Source organism: Leptonychotes weddellii, chromosome 15 (genome assembly GCF_054177405.1).
Source record: "Leptonychotes weddellii isolate Sample4059 chromosome 15, ASM5417740v2, whole genome shotgun sequence".
NCBI classification, from domain to species: domain Eukaryota; kingdom Metazoa; phylum Chordata; class Mammalia; order Carnivora; family Phocidae; genus Leptonychotes; species Leptonychotes weddellii.
Genome location: NC_138383.1, coordinates 818298 through 826325, shown reverse-complemented (window position 1 = coordinate 826325; position 8028 = coordinate 818298).

Below are 8028 nucleotides of genomic sequence, written 5' to 3'. Positions count from 1 at the left end.
CCCACCATACTATGGCTGTGGGGCCCAGCCAACTCTACAAGGAAAGAAAGAGAAATCAGGAGTATAGGCTTGGAGGGGAAGAAAGAGACAGTCATCACTTGAAGATGACTTAGTGATGTTCTTAGGGAAGACAAACTGCTGACTGCTGGAATGAGCGTGGGAGCTCAGCAATGGGGTGAGCAGGCCGACCCACCAACTCTGGGAACTTCCCTCTAGAACGGCAACCACCTAGTAAATATAATAAAATACCAGAAACAGCAAGAAAACTCCAAGCGGGATGGCCGCCTGTTTTGGGAGTGCACTTTGCTACACACCGTCTGTGACTGGCTGGGGGCCTCCTGGTGGCCTTTCCCTAGCAGAGGTAAATGAGCGTGACAGAGATCTGCAGCCTTCTCCAGGGATGAGATAGCCCCTGTGAGACGAGAAAGCGGATGTCACACCTGAAACCAACAGGAAACTGCCAATTATACTTCAATAAAAAAGAGAGAGAGAGAGAAAACGGAAGTAGGGTTGTTCTATACCCGGGTTTAATGTTTTTTAAAGCTGCAGCGCTGTGTCTTCACCCTTGCCAACCCCAGGGGCTCCTGGGGCCCTTCCAAGGAGCCCGGGGCCCCCGCGGCGAGAACACGGGCTACCGTGATGACCTCCCCCAGGAGCTCCTAAGTTCCACAGTGCAGAATAATTAAGAGAGCCCAGTAAATTGATAACAATTACTGGGATCCTCTGAGGACCTGCAGCGACCTCGAATGGACGCCGGCTGACAGTGCTGTCTTTCTCCACGGTAGGAGAGAGACAGACCATACAGAGCAGAACACTGACGCCCGCCAGGAACCTTCACTAGACCACGGCTGCTCCTGATGGAAAAAAGTGCTTCCATTGACTTATAACTTACATGCAATAAAATGCACCCATTTTTTTAAAAAGATTTTATTTATTTATTTGACAGAGAGAGACACAGCGAGAGAGGGAACACAAGCAGCGGGAGTGGGGGAGGGAGAAGCAGGCTCCCCGCGGAGCAGGAGCCGGATGCGGGGATGGATCCCAGGACCCTGGGATCATGACTTGAGCCGAAGGCAGACGCTTAACAACTGAGCCACCCAGGCGCCCTTGACTTTCATTTTCTTTCCTTTACTTTTTTTTAAGTACTATATCTTATTTTTAATTTTTTTTTTTAAGATTTTATTTATTTATTTGACAGAGAGCCACAGCGAGAGAGGGAACACAAGCAGGGGGAGTGGGAGAGGGAGAAGCAGGCTTCCCGCGGAGCAGGGAGCCCGACGCAGGGCTCGATCCCAGGTCAGGGATCATGACCTGAGCCGAAGGCAAACGCCCAACGACTGAGCCACCCAGGTGCCCAAATGCACCCATTTTTAAATGCACGTTTCAGTGGCTTTCAGAACATGTATGCATCTATGCGTTTGGGACATCTTCATCACCCAGCAGCCCCAGGCAGGCCCTGCCCTGCCTTCTGTCACTATGGACCAGACAGGGCTCTTCCGGAGTCTCACATAAATGGACTACACTACACCAGGCAGTTTTTGAAGTCTGGTTCTCCCAGAAACCAAAGAAATGTTTCTTGAGATTCATTCATGTTGTTGTGGATACCCTAACTCTTTTACTTGTGGAGTAGTGTTCCATCATACGGGCGTGTAGTACTGTGCCCTCCCCTTCATCTGTGGGTGGATCTTTGTGTTGTCCCCTATTTGGGCATGAAGTTGCTCTAAACATGCGTGCTAAAGTCTTTGGGTGCGTGAATGTTTCTTTTTTTTAAAGATTTTATTTATTTATTTATTTGAGAGGGAGAGCGCGTGCGCAGAGGGAGGGGCAGAGGGCAAGGGACAAGCAGACTCTGCGCTGAGCACGGAGCCTGACGCGGGGCTCAATCCCACCACCCCGAGATCACGACCAGAGCCGAAATCAAGAGTCGGACGTCTAACCCACTGAGCCACTCAGGCGTCCCAGCATGGATGTTTCCATTTCTCCTGCACTGTAACCTCGAAATCGAAGGGCTGGGTTGCGCAGTAAGTACATGTTTAACTTTTTAAGAAACTGCCAAACCATTTCCCAAAGTAGTGGCACCACATGGCAGCCCCCGGGACCCCCCAGTGCGTGTGCAAGTTCCCATGGCTCCACACCCTCACTACCATGCGATATTGTCAGGTCTTAAAATTGTTCTGGTCGTATGAGCATGTAGGCGCATGTCACTGTGCTTTAGACTTGCGTTTCCCTGATGACTAGTAATTGTTGAGCACCTTTTGTGGGCTTATTCTCCATTTAATTATCTTCTTTTGTAAAGAGTCTTTTCAAGTATTTTGGCCATTTTCTCTTGTATTTGTGTCTTATTATGGACTTGTAAAGTTCCTAATATATTCTGGGTGCAAGTCCTTGACGCACATTCCCAGCCTGTGGCTTACTTTCTCCTATCTTCACCGCGTCATTGGGAAAGCGGAACTCTGCATTGTCCATGGAGTCCAATCTATCAGAAACTACCAAGTACCATCCAAGTATCAAAAAGTACAGGTACTTTTTGTACCCTAAGGAATCTCTGCCTATCCAAAGTCACAACACTTTTTCCTGTGCGTTCTTCTAGAAGTTTTATAGTTTTCGCTATGATGTTTAGGCTTATGATGCATTTTTGAATTAATGTCTGTATTTGATGATAAGGGTAGGGTTGAAGTTCATTTTTTTCCCATACTTGGACCAGCACAATTTGTTGAGTAAGCTGTTCTTTCTCCTTAAATTACATAGAACCTTTGCATTAACTGAACAATTAGTTAACGTGTGTATGTGTCCATTCTCTGTCGCACACGTGTAGACATGCGCAACACCACACTCGTGATTCCTGTACCTTCACAGTAAGTCTTACAATTAGATAAAATCCTTCGACTTTGTTCTCTTTTGAGACTGCTTTGGGTATTCTATATCCTTTGCATTTCCATGTAAATTTTAATTTTTGATTTCAATTTTAAAAGTCTGATGGGATTTTGATTGGGTTTGTGCTAAATCTGTAGATACATTTTGGAAGAAATGACATCTTAACATTGACTCTTCCAGTCCATGAGGATGGTATACCTCTCCACTATTTAGGTCTTAGGTTTTCTCTGCAGTGCACAGACAATGCATATCCCTAAGCATTTCACGGTTTGGGATGCTATTGTAAATGGTATTTTTATTGCAGTTTCCAATTCTCATTGCTATGTATTGAAATACAACTGATTTGGCATACTGACCTTGTATTGACCTTGTCCTGGAACTTTGCTAAAGCTACTTTTTAGTTCTAATAGTTGTGTTTTTTTTAAGGTTCCTTAGAATTTTTTATGTACTAGATCAGGTGGTATGTGAATAAAAGCCATATTTATGTATTTACAGTTTTACTTCTGTGGCAATCTGTATGTCCCCCCCACCATGTCTGCTCTTGCTGAGGTCGGGACTGGCAGCGCCATGCAGGGTGGACGTGGTCAGAGTGGGCATTGCCTTCACCCTCAGGGAGACGCCAGCTGTGAGTTTTCTGCAGGCGTGGAAGTTCCCCTCCACCCCCGATGGGCCGGGCTTCCCTCTCCTCTTCTGGCCTCCTCACACTTCTATTTCTTTCTGAATCAGTTTTGGTAACTTTGGTCTTTCAGAGACTTTGCCAATTTTGTGTCGGTCGAGTTGCCAAACTGCCGGCATGTAGTGTCATTTCCCCAGTATTGTCTCCTCAGTATCTACAGGACCTGCAGAGACGCCCCTCTTTCACTCACACTACTTGCAACTTGTACTGCCTCTCGTTTTATCTGGGTCAATAGCGCAGATGTTTGCCAGTTTTGTTGGTATTTTTCAAAGAATCAGGTTTGTGTCCTGTAGGATTTTTCTCTTTACTATTTCATTGTTCCCCACTTTTATCTTTACTATTTTCTCCTTCTATAAACTTAAACTTTGAATTTAGTTTGTTCTTACTTTTCTAGCCTTTTTTTTTTTAATTTTAGAGATGGGGGAGGGGCAGAGGGAGAGGGAGAGAGAGAATCTCGAGCAGGCTCCACACACAACGTGGAGCCCGACACAGGGCTCGATCTCACCACCTCGAGATCATGACCCGAGCTGAAACCAACTAAGCCACCCAGGCGCCCCTTATTTTTCTAGCTTTTTAAGGTGGATCAGGTAGATCACTGATTTTAGAACAGTGTTCTTCTCTCATGTAAGTATTTGAAGGCTTAAGTTTCCAAGTGCTACTTTGTGATTTCTTCTTTGACCCATGAGCATTCTTTTTAAAAATTTTTTGGATTTTTTTTTTTTTAAGATTATTTATTTATTTATTTGACAGAGAGAGACACAGCGAGAGAGGGAACACAAGCAGGGGGAGTGGGAGAGGGAGAAGCAGGCTCCCCGCTGAGCAGGGAGCCCGACTCGGGGCTCGATCCCAGGACCTTGGGACCATGACCTGAGCCGAAGGCAGACGCCCAACGACTGAGCCACCCAGGCGCCCCAATATGTGCATTTCAAACAGTTGGTTAGCATTTGAAGAAAAAGGTAAGCTTGTCCTCTTCATTTACCTGCAGACCTGCCACGTCGGCCTCTCCGCATTATTCTCCGCTGACCCACGTTTCCATCTGGCATCATTTTCCTTCAGCCTGAAGAGTGTCCTGTAATATTTTGTGTAGTGCGCGTCGGTCGGCAAGGTGAATTCTATCAGATTTGTTTGTCTATAAAAGCTTTTATTTTGCCTTAATTTTTGAAGGCTATTTTTACTAGACATAGAATTCCATTTTGACAGCTTTTCTTTCAGTACTTTAAATCTGATGAGCTTTTGTCTCTGGCTTGCACAGTTTCTGAAGAAAAGTCTGCCATAATTCTCTCTTTGTTCCTCTCTATGTACTGTGTCCTTTATTTTTCCTTTGACTGCTTTTAAGACTTTGTCACTGATTTTAAGAAACTTGGTTACAATACTCCCTGGGTTGCACATGCACACATGTATTTAGCCAGCTGCTTGGGGTAGTTGAACTTGGATCTGTGAGTTAAGAGTTTGCATCAAATTTAGGGGGAAATCTGGTCTTTCATTTTGTTTTAGACAGAGCAAGCACGCAAGTGGGAGAGAGAATCTCTAGCACACTCTGCGCTCAGCGTGGAGCCTGACGTTGGGCTCGATCTCATGACACCAAGATCATGACCTGAGCCGAAATCAAGAGTCAGACGCTTAACCAACCAAGCCACCCAGGCGACCCTAGTCATTATTCCTTGAAATACTTTTTTTTACCCCCTGTTCTCTCCCCCTTCTGTTAGACTGATGGACACTGTCTGTCAGGAGGCGGAGGCTGTTTTCGCTCCCCTTTGCTTCTCTTTTTGTGCATTATTTAGGAGAGATTCTGTTGCTATGTCTTTGAATTTTCTGTTTTTCCTTCTACCATCTTTATTCTTGGGTTAATCCCATCCAATGAGCTTTCCTTATCAAATATTATAGTTTTCATCTCTAGAAGTTTTGTTTGGTACTTTTCATATTCTCAATTCTTCTCATTACTTACATATTTTTTTTTTAAATACTTGAATATAGTCATTCCAGTTCTTTTAATGTCTTTGCTTGTTCCCTCATTTCTGTTATTTCTGGGCCTCTTTCTGCTGATTTTCCTCTTGCATATGGATCATATTTTCCTGCTTCTTCACATGTCTTGTAATTTTTGATTCGGCGTTGTAATATTTTCTTGAAAAAAATTTTTTTAGAGTGTTGGGTTTTATTTTGGTAGGCAGTTAGGTTCCTTGATTGGTCATTTCAAAGACTGTTTTTAAACTTTTCTTTCTTTTTCTTTTTTATTTATTTATTTATTTATTTTTAAAGATTTTATTTATTTGACAGAGAGAGACACAGAAAGAGAGGGAACACAAGCAGGGAGAGTGGGAGAGGGAGAAGCAGGCTTCCCGTGGAGCAGGGAGCCCCATGTGGGGCTCAATCCCAGGACCCTGGGACCATGACCCGAGCCGAAGGCAGACACTTAACCACTGAGCCACCCAGGTGCCCCCGTTTTTAAACTTTTCTAGTGTTACGTCTACGTGGAGCTTCTCTCCAGAGATACCTAGCTCTACTGCTGAGGTGTGACTTCTCTGGGTCTCCACTCTCAGAAGGGAGGTGATGATGGGGACTCATCACTCTGACTGAATATCTCCCTACTCTCTGAGAGCTCTGGAAACGGTTCAGCTTACAAGTTGTCTGTCTTTCCTTTACCTGGAGTTGTGGAGTTTAGTCTATACATCTATGGGCTAGTACGCAGTGAGAACTCAAAAAAATGCCTGCACAGGTTTCTGGAGCTCTCTTCTGTGTACTCTCCTTTCTGGACTCTGTCCTGCAACTGCCACCCCTCTGCCTTCCCAAACTCCAATTCCCATTTTCCTAACTCAGTAAGGCTGCTGAGTTCTGTTTGGCATCCCCCTCCCTGTGCCTGCAGCCCAGAAACTGCCTTCAGCAGAAAGCTGGGGGGGATCCTGGAACTCACCTCATTTGTTTTCCTTTTTTCAAGGTCCTGTGCTGACTATTGTCCGATGTTGAACACAGTTGCTTCAAAAATTTTGTCCAACTTTCTAGTGGTTTACGGAGAGACATGAAAGTCTAGTCCACAAAACAGCCTAGCCAGAAGTGGAAGTGAGCACTAGCCACGCTGTGGCCCCAGAATACATACCACTGAAGAGTAAGCCGATGTGGCTATTTCTTCAAGTATTTACTTTGGTGTAGAAGTTCTTTCTATATAAACTTTTCCCCAAGTGGCGTGATTGTTTCATCACCGCGCCTTCAAGAGGAGAGCTAACAAAGACCTACTTCACCATTGCTTTTCGAAAAGGTTACAGGACACTCTACACTTTATAAAAAGTGGCAGGAAGCTGGTGTTGCTCACCCAGCTCAGGACGCAGCACTGCTCCCTCTGACCAGAACACTGGTTCTGGGATTTCTTTAGTCGTGATCACAATGGTGCTGAGACGCAGCACACGCCAACTCACAACAATTTCCCTGGTGTGCTAGACACTCACATCCAGTCCCGTGTGAGAGTGGTGACAGGCAAAGCCAGGAGGACAAAGGGTGCTGAGCAACCAGAGGGCAAGACCCCCTGCCCCCCGGGGTCCTCCACCCTAACAGTCACGGTGCTGAATAAGCTTCCGGCTCTCACGGACAACTCCCGCCCCCATGTGCCTCACGAGGCCTCTCTGTGGCAGTGGCCAGTGAGAACGTGTGCTGAGCCCTCCAGTGGGAGGCACTCCACCCTGTTGGTAGCTTGTGTTCCCAGAGCGCAGCCAATGAGCCCTGCCTGGGGATTGCAACATGACATGTTTCTGGTGCAGAGGACAGCCCTCCCTGGCTCTAGCTGGCCTCCTTCCCTGTGGCTTAGGCTGCTGGTCTCTGAGCCAGGTCCCACAAGGCTCTCCTAGGTCTGTCTGTCTCACTGACGCTCACATTCTAGTAAGGTTCTCAGACCCAAGGGGAGTTCCCCATTAGTGCACAGGTATGAGGACCACATGGGAAGAACAGAATGTATTGTTCCAGGTGCGTTTACAATGGAATCACAAGACTTTCTTTGAGGTCACCTATTCTGTGTGATTTTAACCTTTTGTTCCTTATCACAAATCCATATCACAAGTAGCCATCACTCAAAAACAGTGCTGGGCCATCAGCCTGTCCTATGCTCAAACCCTGGGTTTCACGAGAAACACAAAAGCAACTGTGGGGAAGCCAGATGGTAACATTCTTGATTGATTGATTGATTGATAGATTTATGTTATGTTAATCACCATGCATTACATTAGTTTTTGATGTAGTGTTCCATGATTCATTGTTTGCATATAACACCCAGTGCTCCATGCAATTATTCTTGGTCTTGGGAGCATACAGACAAGGTAACTAATGTTCACAGTATGTTTTTATGACTTCAGACCAGGGCTGGGCTGGCAGAACCACAGGAGAATCAATCTGGTTTCAGAGGAAGGTCCAAAACACTGCTCCTGAGTCCATGCATCCTTCCAGGGCAGGCATGGGACAGCCTCCACTCAAGAACACAAGACACCAAGAAGGGGACA